General features: G+C 39.3%; 1 protein-coding gene across 31 annotated transcripts in view; it reads right to left on the bottom strand.

The window, feature by feature from the left end:
* Positions 1-15,794, bottom strand: part of LOC121312935 (CLIP-associating protein 2-like) — a 136,481-nt gene that overhangs the window by 80,751 nt on the left and 39,936 nt on the right. The gene's annotated exons all lie outside the window — the stretch shown is intronic.

Raw genomic sequence — 15,794 nt, forward strand, 5'->3', positions numbered from 1 at the left:
AGCCAAGTCATTATTCAAACATACAGTATGAATAGGTGATTTGTACTGTTTTAAATCACACCTCTCTAGTCTGGTGTTTCTACACAAAGCATTGATCGATTGTTTAAATTACTGGAAAATATGCCTTTTAAAAAAGAACCCAGTGGTAAACTTGTACTTCCAATAGTACAGTACATGTTTTGTATACAATATAATCTTGGCTTAAGCTGTATTTGCTTATATAGAGATTATATTATAGAGTTTACATTACATTAACAGGGGTGTGCAATTCATATCTGCAGATGGCCGGAACAAGTTTCAGCGTAAACTTTGCCCGTCAGACAAGCACTTTTTTCTTCTTTCATCACAACGTTCTGGGAGTCATGCAAGATCTTGAAAACTCTAAACTGCGGAAGTCGTAAACACTCAAATGAAAATGTTTCTTCCTCGGTAGTAAGTGTTATTTCTGTATTAAGTGAGTAGATTTTCGAGATTTACGATTATACTGTATTTACAGTATAATCGTAAATCTCAAAAAACTACTCACTTCTAAATCTTTTGTAGTCATTTTTGTATTACTTTAGTATAAATACATGTTAATTTGGATTCATATGTTGTTTTTTTCTGACTATGTGAACGAAAAGACACACATTTGCCTGTTTTCCCATTGGAAATAGTGATATTTTGAAATATCACTGTCCTGGTCACAAAAGCAAAGTTTGTGGGGAATAATAGCCATCTTCTATAATTTTGAGGCATAAGCAATTAGGAAATAACACTTACTACCCAGGAACAAAAAAAAATAAAAAATAAAAAAAAAAAAATGTGTTACACGGTGTTATACATCTAGAATATTATTCAACATTTAACCACTTCTTTGGAGTTTTATACGTTTAAAATTCCCATCCCGATGCGTGACATGAAGTTCACCATCAGATAGATCTATCAAGACATCAACATCTTCTGTACAAAAAAAAATAAAAATATTTCAGGTCAGTGAGCATTCTTGCAGTTTAGTGTGCTCTCCGGTAATGCTGCATTTTAAAAGCATGGTATATACTGTAATCGAAGCCGAAACCTACGATACTGAAATGTTGCTCCTCATAATACAGGGTATCTCTACTTCACCTGATGTGTGAAGTACGTAGTTTAAATCATTTTAGTTTATTATATATTGTTTTTATTTTGCCATGTGTCATTCACTAAAATTAGACTGGCTCAGTTTTGGCAAGTATGTTTGGACTGAATTATGTTTTCTTTATTTAATATTTCATGAAGCAAACATTATTATTACACCACTAATTTGTTGTGTTCATTGTTTAATAAAGGCAAAATCCTAAAAGTTATATTCTATTTACGTGTGACAGTGAGAGGCAGGGATGAAAATAGGACCCCCATTGCAAAGCAATTTGAGCCAGTCCTGGTTTTCAAATGACACACCTGAGCTTGTTACCTATACACTGTGTCTAAGCAAACTCTTAGTAAAACCTGGAATGGGTGAAACTGCTATGCAGCAGGAGTCTTATTTCCAGCTCTGGTGAGGGGGCAAGTAGATTTTTCTAGCATAAAAAATTGCACACACCTGCATTATAGCACTGAAACCAACTGTCTAAAATTGTAATATTAGTACTATATTACAGTATACTGTATATATTCATTGGGCTTTAGGGTCACAGAGCAGCAGCTGCAGTATTACAACACTACTACTGAATACTGAATCTACTGTAGATCCAGCTTATGGTGGCCAATGGCAGTGACACCGATAGTTTCCACTGGAAGACCATCATTTCATTTACATACAGGTCAATCATTCTGCAATGGTATCCTGACAGTCTAGAGCTATTAGAGGATCTACCAGGCAGACAGTGCAACTATACAGTATACTAAACATGCTGGCATCTAGAGTAAAGAAATCATGTTATTGTACAAAGCCAATATGATTTTGGGACCTTGTTGTGTTGCAGAGGTGGTTAATGACAGCTACAAAGAGACATTTCACTAAAGCAATGTGATGGAACTCTAATCAAGCGAGTCACACATTAAAGAGTCACTTCCATAAACACAATAAAAAGTCAAAATTGCATTTCAGGCTGTTAGTACTTTGCAGAACTGGTCCAGCTCTTGATGTTTTCAGTAAAGGTGCAGGCCTGCAGTGATGTCTGCTTACTCAGTATTCTGCATTGCATCACAAAATAATATTGATATACAAGAACTGTTTTACACTGTCAGTATTTATGAAGGTACATTTTTATTTTGTTAACACAGGTTCCATAGGTCCATTTGGACTCTACTTTGCTTCCATTTTGAATCACAGCTCACCTCCTTTTTAACTGCCATAATGGACACCAACTTACCTTCTATATGTTTTTGGCTTCTTAAAAAAACTAATTAAAAAAAAAAAAAAAGATGAGGGCCGAATGCTTTTGCTTTCTGGGGACTTCACACTTTTGTTCAATTATCAAATTCATAAGTGATGCGTCTTTCTACAAGTTTTACAAATTCCATTTTGCATAGAGATGCACCAAGTCCAATTAAAGGACGCCTGCTAAGAAATAAATAATAATAATGCCAATATTATGAAAATCGACTTGTTTGATGCCACAGGGGACCTGCATGTGCTGATTTAAAATGCAGACTCATGCTCTTTAAAAGCAGTAATTTACCAGCAGCACAACCAGATGGCATACTGGCATTGTCCTGCTCCAGATGGTAGCGTCAATTTCTTATAATGTCCGCCTGGTGTTCTCCAAGCACCACTAATGATTTAAATGTAATATCCACCAAGGTCAAGCCTCTCATTAGGTTGCTACAAGTTAAATTTAACACCACACAGATCAAATATATATTAAAACCAGGATAATCATGTACAGTAATATTCCACCGGTCAGAAACTAATGGTATATACAGTGCGTTATGGAATAATGTTACTAGCACTTTGTTTGACAACATATTTAGATTAATTATTGATTAAAAAAAAAATAAAAAAAATTATACAACAGGTACAGGCTGTTAGCATTCAGAGTAAAGTCCCTTACTCTAGCTGCGAGAAGCTGCGTGTAATAGTGGCAGGTTTGTAGAAACAGTGGTTTTGACAAACAAAAAGTTAAACCTCTTTAAAAATAAATTATAATAATTTCTCCATCTGTGTTTTTCAGCATATAACTGGATTCTTAGCACCAGTTCCTAAAATCATTTATTAGAGGGGAAAAAGGCAGTCAGATATATTTAAACTATTTACAGAATGTTTGTGTATTTTGATCACAAAGAGACATTTAGTCTATAATACAACTGTACTGTAAATGTTCTACTACAGCATTTAGAGCACAGTACTGCCATCAGCCCACTATTTTCAATGTATTGCTTCCTACTTACAAAAGCTTGGTTTTATTAAAAACACACACCGCCTCATACTATGTATGACATGTCATTTTAAAACAGTTAAGAGTTCTAAATACAGGTCGCAGACAAAAGTATTGGCGTCCTATGCTGCTTATACCATAATTCAAGGTAACAGATTAATTGACATTTAAGTAATTTAACAAATCATCAAAAAACACTTCTTTTATTTAAAGCACCCCTGCTTTAGTATTTTTGGGGCCTTGTTTTGATTTTATTAGGACTTTCAGGCATATTTCCTTTTGCTCAGATAGACTGAATACACAATTCTTGGCTACAGAGTTTTTCAAATCGGTTCAAAGCATTTCTATTGGATTGAGATCTGGGTCGTTTTATTCAAGAATTCCTGAGTTGACTTAAGCGTATGCTTTGGGCCGTTGTCAGGGAAGATAAACTGCCAATCAGTCTCACATGAATGTTACCATTCCCTGAACTGCTAAAACACCCCCATATTATGATCAAACCACCTCTATGTTTAACTGTAGGTTTTCTTCATTGAAGGCTTTCCCTTTTTTCTTGGGAAATTCTAGACTGTTTTATTAATTTTCTTTAAAAGTGGTTTGCAGCGAGGTCTTGCTGTAAAGGTGCCCATACTTTTTAATAAATATTTGAAATTACTTAAGTGCGTCTGTTTTTTGCAGAAAGGCTGTTTGTTAAATTAGCAGAAATTGTGCATTTGGTCTTTCTCATTACTTAGTGGCTTATGTTTACTAAATGCATGTATTTAACATGTTTTCTAGAATTATATTAAGTGTAGGGTGCCAATACTTTTGTCTGCAATTGTACATTCTGTTTTGCTCATGTACTGCATATTTTAGATTCAATTAATTCTCTACACAATCCAATTTGACACTTACCAAGTCATGCATACTGTACCTCTGTTGGTTAGCCTCTAAAGATACATGTTTTCCAGCTACAGTAGGAACCAAGTGCTCTTCTGAACAAATCTACTGTAGTACTAACCTGGCAACACCTTATTTTGCAGTCAAAAATGCATTAGGCGTACAGACAGTATAACACACAGGTAGCACTTTAGAATCAGTGAGGTAGCATACACAGAGAATGAAGACAACAGTCCAAGAGGTGTCGACACAGCAATGGTGCTCTGTCATGTTTAAAAGCCCGTAACAAAACTGAGATCATGAAAAAAGCTTTCAGCAACAAATCTTTTGATTGAATTTGGATTGTAATGCAAGGCAAGAAGCAAGTGGTCATTGTAAACACACTACTTTCTTTAATTGAGTAATTTCACCACAATCTTGTGAAAGCTTCATACTACAAGCAAAGTCCCTCCAAAATAAAGCTTTCATTATTAGTTCTTAAGTTCAGTGCCACCTAAATCATCAGTTGAATTGACAGCAGTGAAGTGAGTGCTTCCATAAAATGGCAGTTCTTTCCAACTGCGGTTTTGTGATTTAGACACTTCAGAACAAAACCGAGACCAACCACACATTTTACTGGCTCCACTCTCAGTTCGGCAAGAGAAATACAATGTGTTCCGTTTAAGCAGGACTTATTAATACTAATAAAAAAAACAGAATGACCTGTGAATTCATACATATTTAAATAGTGTTCTAGGACCACCTGTAATGCCACAAAGCTAGGTCAAGGCCACCTTGCGTGTTACAATGAAGAACCCCAGCACAAGTAGCTAGGGCTAACAATTGAGAAAGAAACTCTCCTCTGTCTATTTGTAAGGGTTGACCTTAATACTCAAGTTTCAAGGCCAGGGCTTTTGTGGATCCACGACCGAAGGTACGAGTTCTAGCCCACACTGGTGCATTGCAAATGTCATTGACAGATGCACCCTGGAATAAAACCCACAAAGTTACCATGCCTCTGAAGGACTGGGCAGTGAGCTTTCTGGAGGGTGCAAGCTGGACAGCTCATAGGCAGTCCTGTCTGCTATCCATTTGGACAGCCTTTGCCTAGACAGGGCTTGACCATGGGACTTTGTCCCAGAGCAGACAACACATCCGGACTGCCTCCAACTTTTTGTCCTGTCAGCATAGCATGCCAGGGTCTACACTGGGCAGAGCGTATGGAGCTGCAGCTCTCCGTCAGACTGGAAGGAGGTGGAAAGCAGCAGCCAAATCCAAAAAACTGGTTGACATGAAATAGTGCTCGACAAAAGGCAGGATTGATATGGAGTGTAACCCTTGTCATGGCCTCTGTAAAATTTAAGCAGGTTCTCATTAAGGAAAAACCCTGCATCTCACTTGCCTGCTTTGCAAAGGAGATAGCAAGCAAACAGTCGTTTGACCAATAATATTTGAGCTCAGCTAAATACATGGGCTCATATGGAAGCTTCAAGAGTACATTGAGCACCATGTTTACCTCCAGCGAGGAACAATGTCCTACATAGGCGCCCGAAGCAGCCAAACCACTTTCAAAACATTTTGCCCCGCCAGGAAGCGGAGCTCCTGGGGAGACAAAGTCAGTTTTACATGGCAAGCTGAATAGCTGCCAGATAGACCTTTAATGCAAAATTGCAGTATTACTGCCATAGGACAAGTCGTGTGGTAAAACCCAGGGGGCAGACACCATGTCTGTAAGATGCTCCACTTTTACCCGTACTGGGAACGTGTGGATGCTGCTGTGGTATTTTGCAAGGTGTTAATAACCCTACTGGACAGACCCAGACAGCTCAATGCAGCCATTCAGGGGCCAGATCCAGAGCTGCAGACTCGATGGGTCGGAATGCCATAAGGTCCCCCGTGCTTGACTGAGCAGGTCACGGCACTTAGGAACTGCATCAGGGTTTAAACCAGAGTTTAAACACAGGACAATAAGGGACTACAGCAGGAGCAAGGCGAGCAATGGGAAGGCACATAAGAGTTGCCTTGGCCACTGGTGTGCCACGGCATCTACCGCCAGCGGGTCCCCATCTCCAATTATGGAGAGCCAGGCTGGATGCATTAGTTGTAACTGCCTCCCTTTTGGTGACACTGTCCAACGCTATGCCAAGGTGGAGATGGGCAGGCTGTTTGCATCAAGAGAGTGCCTTCAGACAGTGATGAAATACCGTCAATAGGCGTTTGCAGTTCAATGTGGGCTGAAAAAGCCATGCTGTTGAACCATGCTTGCAGAGGGTACATACACAGGAGACCCAAATGTAGGGTCATTACCATAAGTGCTCTGCTGAGTTGAACAGCTCTTAACAGGCGGCTATTATCTGCACAATGCCATCCAACAGAGTGGACAGCATGGACCCAGAGTCCAAGCACACTCCCAGATAGGAGGCTATGAGCTGGCTTTTCGTATGATTCACTGTAACACAACCGTTGCAGGTGGCCAGTGACGAGTAACATGCGAGTGTTGCGAGCTGGAGTCTGGGCACAGTGACACCTCACTGAGTCCAGTATACCTTCCCTACGCTTTGAAAAGAAATGGGGAGCTAGAGAAAGGCCAAATGGTAAGACCCTTAAGACTGGTACTTAAGTGAGACGGTTTTTATAGGGATACGAAAATAGCCTGACCTGAACGACTGCAACAGATGCTGCATCGTCAACATTTTGAACCTTCGGCTTAGAACAGGTTGACCTGCCTGAGGTACAGGATTTGTCTGAAGCCACCATCCCACTTGGGCATGGAGTAGAACCCGTGCTCCACCTGGAGGGGGTGTAACATATGAATAGCCTGTATTTGCAGCAGAGCTGCTACCTCCTGAAACATCACAACAGCATCCTGCGGGTCTATGACTGATGCTGCAGTCACGCCCTGAAAAAAGGGAGGGGGACCATGCTTAAACTGCAAGGAGTAGCCGGTCTGAACAGTAGTAAGCACCCAGATGTCTGTGATGCACTGACGCCAATACTCCAGATGGCTCCCTGAGAAGGGGCCCTGGGCCTGTGGCAACAAACTCCTAGGCCTGCTGCTCACCTTCTGGCTTGGCCTGAGAATCTTGCCGGGCAGAGGTCTGGCTGCAGGCGCAGCTGGCTGTGCCGGTCCCCGAGGCTGCCAGCACAGGGATAAAAACCCAGACATTATACAAATAGCAAACAATGTACTGTAAGAATGTAGAGTTGCTGCCTCAGCTGCTAAAGACAGTAACAGGACTGTCAACAAGGCCTGCTTGGTAACAGACTGGGATGTAAACACTGGTCAGTAGCAGGCTGGAACCGGCTGGAATGGAACAAACTTCGTCCCCATCAGGCACACGTGCCTGTGGGAAACTGTTGCGCAGAGCTTCTCTATTCCTGGGTGCATGGCTCTTCTCTTGGCACAGATCCATGGGGTGAGGACACAGCCGCCTCTCTAAGAGAGGGTGACGAGGAAGAACACTGTGCAGGTGAGGGACGCAGAACGTTCTGTAAAGCTGCAGGAGAAACGTTTCTTCAATGTACACTTGGAGAATGCACAGAAAACTCGCAGAAAATGTCCTCCAAGTATCGCAGGGATAAAACCCAGGCATTATGCAAATAGCAAGCAACGTACTAAGAACATACAGTTGCTGCCTCCGCTTCCAAAAGACAGCAACTGGACTGTCAACAAGGCCTGCTCGTTACAAGACTGGGGATGTAACACCTGTCGGAAGCAGGTTGGAACCCAGACTGTACCCCACTTACACCCCACCCCCCACCATTCTAGACCATGCTGGACACGTCTCCTCAAGCAGCAACGGCGCAGTGTAAAATGCCAGGTGCAGTGTACAGTCGGAGGCAGTCTGGTCCAGTGGTTCGAGTCCAGGGCTTGTGACCTGAAGATCACCGGTTCAAATCTCACCTCTACCACTGACTGACTCACTGTGCGAGCCTGAGCAAGTCGTTTAACCTCCTGGTGCTCTATCCTATGGGTGAGATATTTAATAAATGACTAGCACCTTTTGAAACTTACTAGTCCTTATGTGAAGTGCCTAAGCTTGAATCAACAACAACAGTTGGGGTCCCTAAAAATAGGCTTTGTTTATTTTTTAGCAAAATAAAAGCTATGTTATAAATATAGATTTACATTTTTTTAACAAAGCACCTTCAGAAACGCTCATACAGCTCAAATCAATCATCTGTCTGCATCTCATTACTGTGCGACTACTGTATTGTGTGCTGAGAAACTGACACTGACAGCACCAGCCGGGTTGAGAGAGGAAAGAATTCCCTCAGCTGTGTTACCTTGCCGACTATGAAGCTCCGCCTGAAACTGACACCGATGACACAAATAAAATGTTTATTTTACTGTACATTACATGTGTTGCTAGTTACAAAAATGCTGGCTGGCTCTTGCCTACAATATTTAATGTACTCACATACACATGCGGTCTTCACTAAAGTCCCAATTTAAAGAAAGTATGTTTCTCTGCAGCCCTCGGGATGAAATTGTTAGCTAGGTGGCTATTTTTAAATTTTTTTAATATTTTGATTAGCAGTGGGAGAACACCGCTTCAGCAGGTACAGTAAAATCTGCCAGAACTGACAGATGCTGAATCTACTAGGTTTAGAAACTAATGAGAGAATTACAAATACAAAACAAGGGAAATGCAGAGCTACAGACAGCAAATCCCAAGCTTTAAACGTGCTATTATTTATAGATATGAACTCAACTTTATTATGAATATATATTGTGTTATTATGTTTTAAGCAACATATGATGATAATGTTCATTATGGTAATTGTTTGTTTAGTAAAAAGTGACCTATTATTTGACCTCGTTAGTACAACCGGGCCTGTTCCTAATGACATCTTCAGTCAAGGCTGGAACCAGGTATAAATCTCCACATTTTTGTAAAATGACTTTACACTTACTTGAAAAAATGCAACACGTTTCAGTAAATTCAAAACTATAAACTTTGCATCCCGCGCAGGAGAACACAAACGTAAAACGCCATTAAATGGGGTTGGCATTGCAAGGGAGATGAAGGGAGGTTTCAGTTCCGAGTGACTGTTTTCTAAGCATTATTTCTGAATGCTTATTCACCACTGCTACACCCTGTAAAAAAATTGACTTCCCTGAATTTCTTTAACACAAGACTAACGTGAGAGTGTGTACATTTGTTTTAAGTAATTGTTCAGAGGACTACTGAGACACAGACATCAACTAGTCCTCATCAGACTTAATTCGACTCGGGCAAGCGGGAGTTTCTAACCCTGCAAACGGTAAATCACAATGCAAGTGTCATCAATTCAGTAAAGCACGTTTCTGAAATTCGTGTTTGCATAGATCCATAGTCTTGCATGTTGTAATAGCTCTGCAGTACACAAAAATTGAGATACTCCGAGGAGAGAGCAGAAATAAAACTGTCAGCGCCAACTGAAGTGAAATGTCATTCACTTCCTCCAGGAAAAGTATAATGTACAGACTGCAGGGAACAAGCCACATTTTCATGGACTACCCTATACATAGAACAGTGTTATTCACCACCTTTGCCTTGCACCTTCCCCATTACCTCACATATACTTTCAGAACCAGCTACTCTATCAACATGTTGAAAGATTCTTTAACCCTTTCCATCCTAAAAACTGAACTTTTCCTCCTTCGTCACATACATCACTGTAAGTACACTGTCACAACTATGTATGGCCAGAGGTACAAGTCCCTACAGTACTGCAGATATCCAGGAAGATGTGCTAAAGAATACTAACAAGAACCAAAATGGTCAGTTTTTTTCCCCTATATTTTACAATGCCATTTCCACACTTGTTTCATTTGAAGTGTTTAAATTATTTTTTTTTTGTTCGCTTTGTTTTTGCTTGCTTGTTCAGCTACAAAAAGGCACAAGTAAACCTCATGTTATTACTTCATGAAAATATGCCTATGGCCACCATTTACTGTGAAGAAATGACAATGGCAAGGAATGAAAAAAATAAATAAATAAATAAAAAGTACATAAAATGTGTGGTCAACTTTATGTACTATTTATTTCGGAAATAAACAAAACAACATTTAACTTAAACTGCTATTTGGCCCACCCCACCTGACGACACTGCCCAGTCTGTTTCATGACAGCCAAGAGTAGTCAGGCCAGTGTTAAAAGGTGCCAATCAAGGAAAATAATTACTGATTATGGATAAAGGGCCACTCAAATCACACATAATAAAATGGGGTAAATGCTAAAAACAGCATGTAGCTACACAGCATACCATATTTCAGTGTTTGCGTTTTGTATATCAGTTCACATTCGATTTAAAATACAGATGTGTACCAATCATAAAGTCTATAACCAAAAGGTATTGTCTCTACATTAGGAATTTACATAAGTCACTGTCATGGCGAGCAGCATGTTTAGTGTGCAGGAGTTACATAATATACATACACCATTTAACATGTCCAAGAGAATGAGAGAATACAGCTGTGTACTAGTATGAAGACAGTATCTCAATAGCAAAAATGTACATAAGCTCAATATGGCTGCCTTCCTGGTGCTGTTAGAATTTCCATAAAACTGAAAAGATTTATGATATATTACCATAGGATGCTTATTTACAACATCCTTAACTTCAAAGAAGCTTTTTAAACCCCAGCTGTTATACCGGTACTTATCACAAATTTTATATATCTCTCTGTCTCTTCTTGACTTCTCCTAAATACTTGTACCTAAAGGCAGGATCGCAAAAATAAAGAAAGTTATAATAATCCCCTTTACCTAGAACCGCCAAAGCCGTCAGTTTGACTGCCTTTTACAATACTTGTTTTTTTATTTTGAACATAACATTCTATGTTTTGTTTTGTTTGTTTTTTAAATATACAAGCCTGTTGTTCTCTCTACTGGATCTGGCAGCCACCTTCATTTTGTACAAGGAATGCACCAGGTAAAATATCAGATGATGTCATCTTGAACAGTGCTTTGGCAGAAACATTTCGTTCAGAAAACTGCAAAAGCAGCAGGCTTCTGCAGCTCAGTCTGAAGTTCAGTGGTACATAGTGACACATGCAGAGAAAACATATGTTACTTCAGTTTTTTAAATAAAAAAATACATTTGTTTTTACAGTTTTGTACGTACATATGTGTACACACTACTTTTTTAAAATGTTTACTTTTATAGTTTTTGTTAACTCGAGTCCTTTGTATTTCTTTAATACGTATTCTAATTTGAATGCAAGTTGTGTTTATTATGCACAACAGTGTTTTTAGTTATTGGTTTTCTGTTAAAACGAAAAAAAGCTTATTCATTATTTTGAAAAATAAAACGTCAATCTACCTATTATCTTTGATAAATGCCAATACGATAATTGAATATGAAATTAGGGATATATATATATATATATATATATATATATATATATATATATATATATATATATATATATACATACATACATACATACAACCATGTACATACATACACACCACACAGTGGTGTGCGAAACCGTGGAGGGCAAGGAAAAAATGAACGGAATGGGTATGGACCTATTTTTGCCTACTAAAGTACCCAATTAGTAAAACTATGTTCAAGATTTTTTGGGGGTTTGTATCATTTGATTTACACAACATGCCTACCACTTTGAAGATGCAAAATATTTTTTATTGTGAAACAAACAAGAAATAAGACAAAAAAACAGAAAACTTGAGCGTGCATAACTATTCACCCCCCCAAAGTCAATACTTTGTAGAGCCACCTTTTGCAGCAATTACAGCTGCAAGTCTCTTGGGGTATGTATCTATAAGCTTGGCACATCTAGCCACTGGGATTTTTGCCCATTCTTCAAGGCAAAACTGCTCCAGCTCCTTCAAGTTGGATGGGTTCCGCTGGTGTACAGCAATCTTTAAGTCATACCACAGATTCTCAATTGGATTGAGGTCTGGGCTTTGACTAGGCCATTCCAAGACATTTAAATGTTTCCCCTTAAACCACTCGAGTGTTGCTTTAGCAGTATGCTTAGGGTCATTGTCCTGCTGGAAGGTGAACCTCCGTCCCAGTCTCAAATCTCTGGAAGACTGAAACAGGTTTCCCTCAAGAATTTCCCTGTATTTAGCGCCATCCATCATTCCTTCAATTCTGACCAGTTTCCCAGTCCCTGCCGATGAAAAACACCCCCACAGCATGATGCTGCCACCACCATGCTTCACTGTGGGGATGGTGTTCTCGGGGTGATGAGAGGTGTTGGGTTTGCGCCAGACATAGCGTTTTCCTTGATGGCCAAAAAGCTCAATTTTAGTCTCATCTGACCAGAGTACCTTCTTCCATATGTTTGGGGAGTCTCCCACATGCCTTTTGGCGAACACCAAACGTGTTTGCTTATTTTTTTCTTTAAGCAATGGCTTTTTTCTGGCCACTCTTCCGTAAAGCCCAGCTCTGTGGAGTGTACAGCTTAAAGTGGTCCTATGGACAGATACTCCAATCTCCGCTGTGGAGCTTTGCAGCTCCTTCAGGGTTATCTTTGGTCTCTTTGTTGCCTCTCTGATTAATGCCCTCCTTGCCTGGTCCGTGAGTTTTGGTGGGTGGCCCTCTCTTGCCAGGTTTGTTGTGGTGCCATATTCTTTCCATTTTTTAATAATGGCTTTAATGGTGCTCCGTGGGATGTTCAAAGTTTCGGATATTTTTTTATAACCCAACCCTGATCTGTACTTCTCCACAACTTTGTCCCTGACCTGTTTGGAGAGCTCCTTGGTCTTCATGGTGCCGCTTGCTTGGTGGTGCCCCTTGCTTAGTGGTGTTGCAGACTCTGGGGCCTTTCAGAACAGGTGTATATATACTGAGATCATGTGACAGATCATGTGACACTTAGATTGCACACAGGTGGACTTTATTTAACTAATTATGTGACTTCTGAAGGTAATTGGTTGCACCAGATCTTATTTAGAGGCTTAATAGCAAAGGGGGTGAATACATATGCACGCACCACTTTTCCGTTATTTATTTTTTAGAATTTTTTTTTTTTTCACTTCACCAATTTGGACTATTTTGTGTATGTCCATTACATGAAATCCAAATAAAAATCCATTTTAATTCCAGGTTGTAAGGCAACAAAATAGGAAAAATGCCAAGGGGGGGGGTCAATACTTTCGCAAGCCACTGTGTGTGTGTGTGTGTGTGTGTGTGTGTGTGTGTGTGTGTGTGTGTGTGTGTGTGTATGTATATATATATATATATATATATATATATATATATATATATATATATATATATATATATATATATATATATATATATATATATATATACATACACACACACACATACATACACACACACACACACACACACACATATATATATATATATATATATATACACATATACACACACATATATATATATATACATATACATACACTTTTTTTTTTTTTTTTTAATTTAGTTGTTGCCAATTTATTTTTTTTATTTTCTCCCAATTTTACCAATTATTTATTTATGCTCGGCTCACCGCTACCACCCCTGTGCTGACTTGGGAGCGGCAAAGACGAACACACGCTGTCCTCCGAAACGTGTGCCGTCAGCCGACCGCTTCATTACACACTGCGGATTCACCATGGAGCCGCCCAGGAGCTACAGCGCAGGAGGACAACACAGCTCCCAGGCAGCTAACAGGCAAGCCCACAGGCGCCTGGCCAGACTACAGGGGTCGCTGGTGTGCAGTGAGCCAGGGACGCAAGACAAGTTTCATTTCTTCTATACACAGTTCAGTTTGAAATAGAAAACAATTCACTGAAGACCCCACCATCACTCCACAAAAACAAATTTAAAAGATGTAGAGTGCAATTCCTACACAGAACAAACAAGCATTCCTATATTTACCAATAACCCTAATCTGTTTACAGTAGGACAATGATAGAAATCCTCTTCTGAACAGGGCAGCTCAGTTTAAATCCAGGGGGGAGAAACTGGAACTTTTTTTTTTTTTTTAACAAAAAATGTGTTTAAAAAGGTTTTGTTTTGTTAGGTAAGACCAAGATATGTTTGTATTTAATGAACTCTGTAGTGGCGCAGCACCGTGTTAAAAACCCTAGAGTCCGTCACAGACCAAAGCATGCTTGAACTGGCACAACACACGCCGGGGTCAATACTGCCGCTCACTGGGTGTACCCCTTCACAATACGGACATGACTGCAAAAACAGTTAGAGTTCAAATGTACTGGCCCAGCACAAATCTTTAGGTTGAACCTACCTAAAATAATCAAACTATAATTAACTTTATCTAGGAGTTAGTAAAACAGGCCTTTCACCATTGTAAGGAATTTTAATTTTGTTATATGGGAAAGAAAGAAAATGGGTTCTCTTTGCTGGCAGAGATGTGTTCAATAATTCTATTGCACTACAGTTTGCAACATGAAAAGGAGCACAAAATATGTTTTATTAAACAGCAAGTTATGACTAATGCAGCGTTCTCTTAAATAATACTTCTGGCTGCTTTTAAAGGCTCTGTAAAATAAAAGCAACCGAGGCCTGGGGACTTGAGTCAGCTGTGAGATTTGAAATAATACCGGAATAAATTACTTCTTTCATTTTTAACTAACCTTTGTTAAAATGAAAACCAATGCCCTTTGGATTACCAAAAGCCTCTTCAAATCTTAGTCTAAATCTTTTCTGCAAAAATGACCGTCTACATGTACTGTTCCGAGCAACATAGCACTGGCTGCCTTAAAGCCTACGCAGTGGTCAAAAATGAATTCCTTCAGTTCCTGACATTTTTTCTGGCACTACTGTTAAAAATTCAACATTCTTTGAGTAAATTGTTGTAGCTCCTAAATTAATGACTTACACAGATGTTAAGTGTGCAGCTCAATGCTAATATTAATAACATGGACAAGGAATGATAGAGAAGCTTTATGAGCAGAAAAAAACTCAATTTGTTACACTAAAACAGGTATAAAAATAAAGCAATGACCTTTACTTTTCAGTACGTACATGAATCAACATATGTTTCATACTTAAGCTGATGTGTGTGTGTCACATACATACAAAAGCCTCTACTGTACACCTGGAAACAAGTACAGTAAGTATAGAGTATTATAAGAAGAGAATAACAGGATAACTGACTGTTCTACTATGGGAATCTATTCAATCTTGTGGACTGGAGGGCTCTGTAAACCACTCAAGCTTCTCCTCTTGATGTTTATAATGTCATTTGTATCCCTAAAGACTATAATCCTATACTGACTGTTGATGTATTAAATGAGCTATTGCAAGAGTACTATAAAAAAAAGAGTCCAACACAGAAGCAGCCTAAAAAATGAACAGTAGAGGCAAACAGAATCAGTAGTGTAAGTTACAGTACACAAAACTTTCTTATGTAAAGCGGCACTGTCCTATAATTCTGTTCACAGAATAGAAGCAAAACTTGTCGGCAGTCCAGTTAGTTTACAATCCCCAAGGGTAGTTTTTAAATGTTCAAGCAAACAAATTGTAGAGGATAGCCTCCCCAAATAGTCTGTCAAAAGGTACTGTACATACTGTAACAAACTGACATAAGTACACAGTATAAGAAAACTAATTAATGCCTGTAGCCCATAGTTTCAGAGCACTGGCACTGAACAGCGGAGTTAA

The sequence above is a fragment of the Polyodon spathula genome, chromosome 3 (genome assembly GCF_017654505.1).
Source record: "Polyodon spathula isolate WHYD16114869_AA chromosome 3, ASM1765450v1, whole genome shotgun sequence".
Lineage (NCBI taxonomy): Eukaryota > Metazoa > Chordata > Actinopteri > Acipenseriformes > Polyodontidae > Polyodon > Polyodon spathula.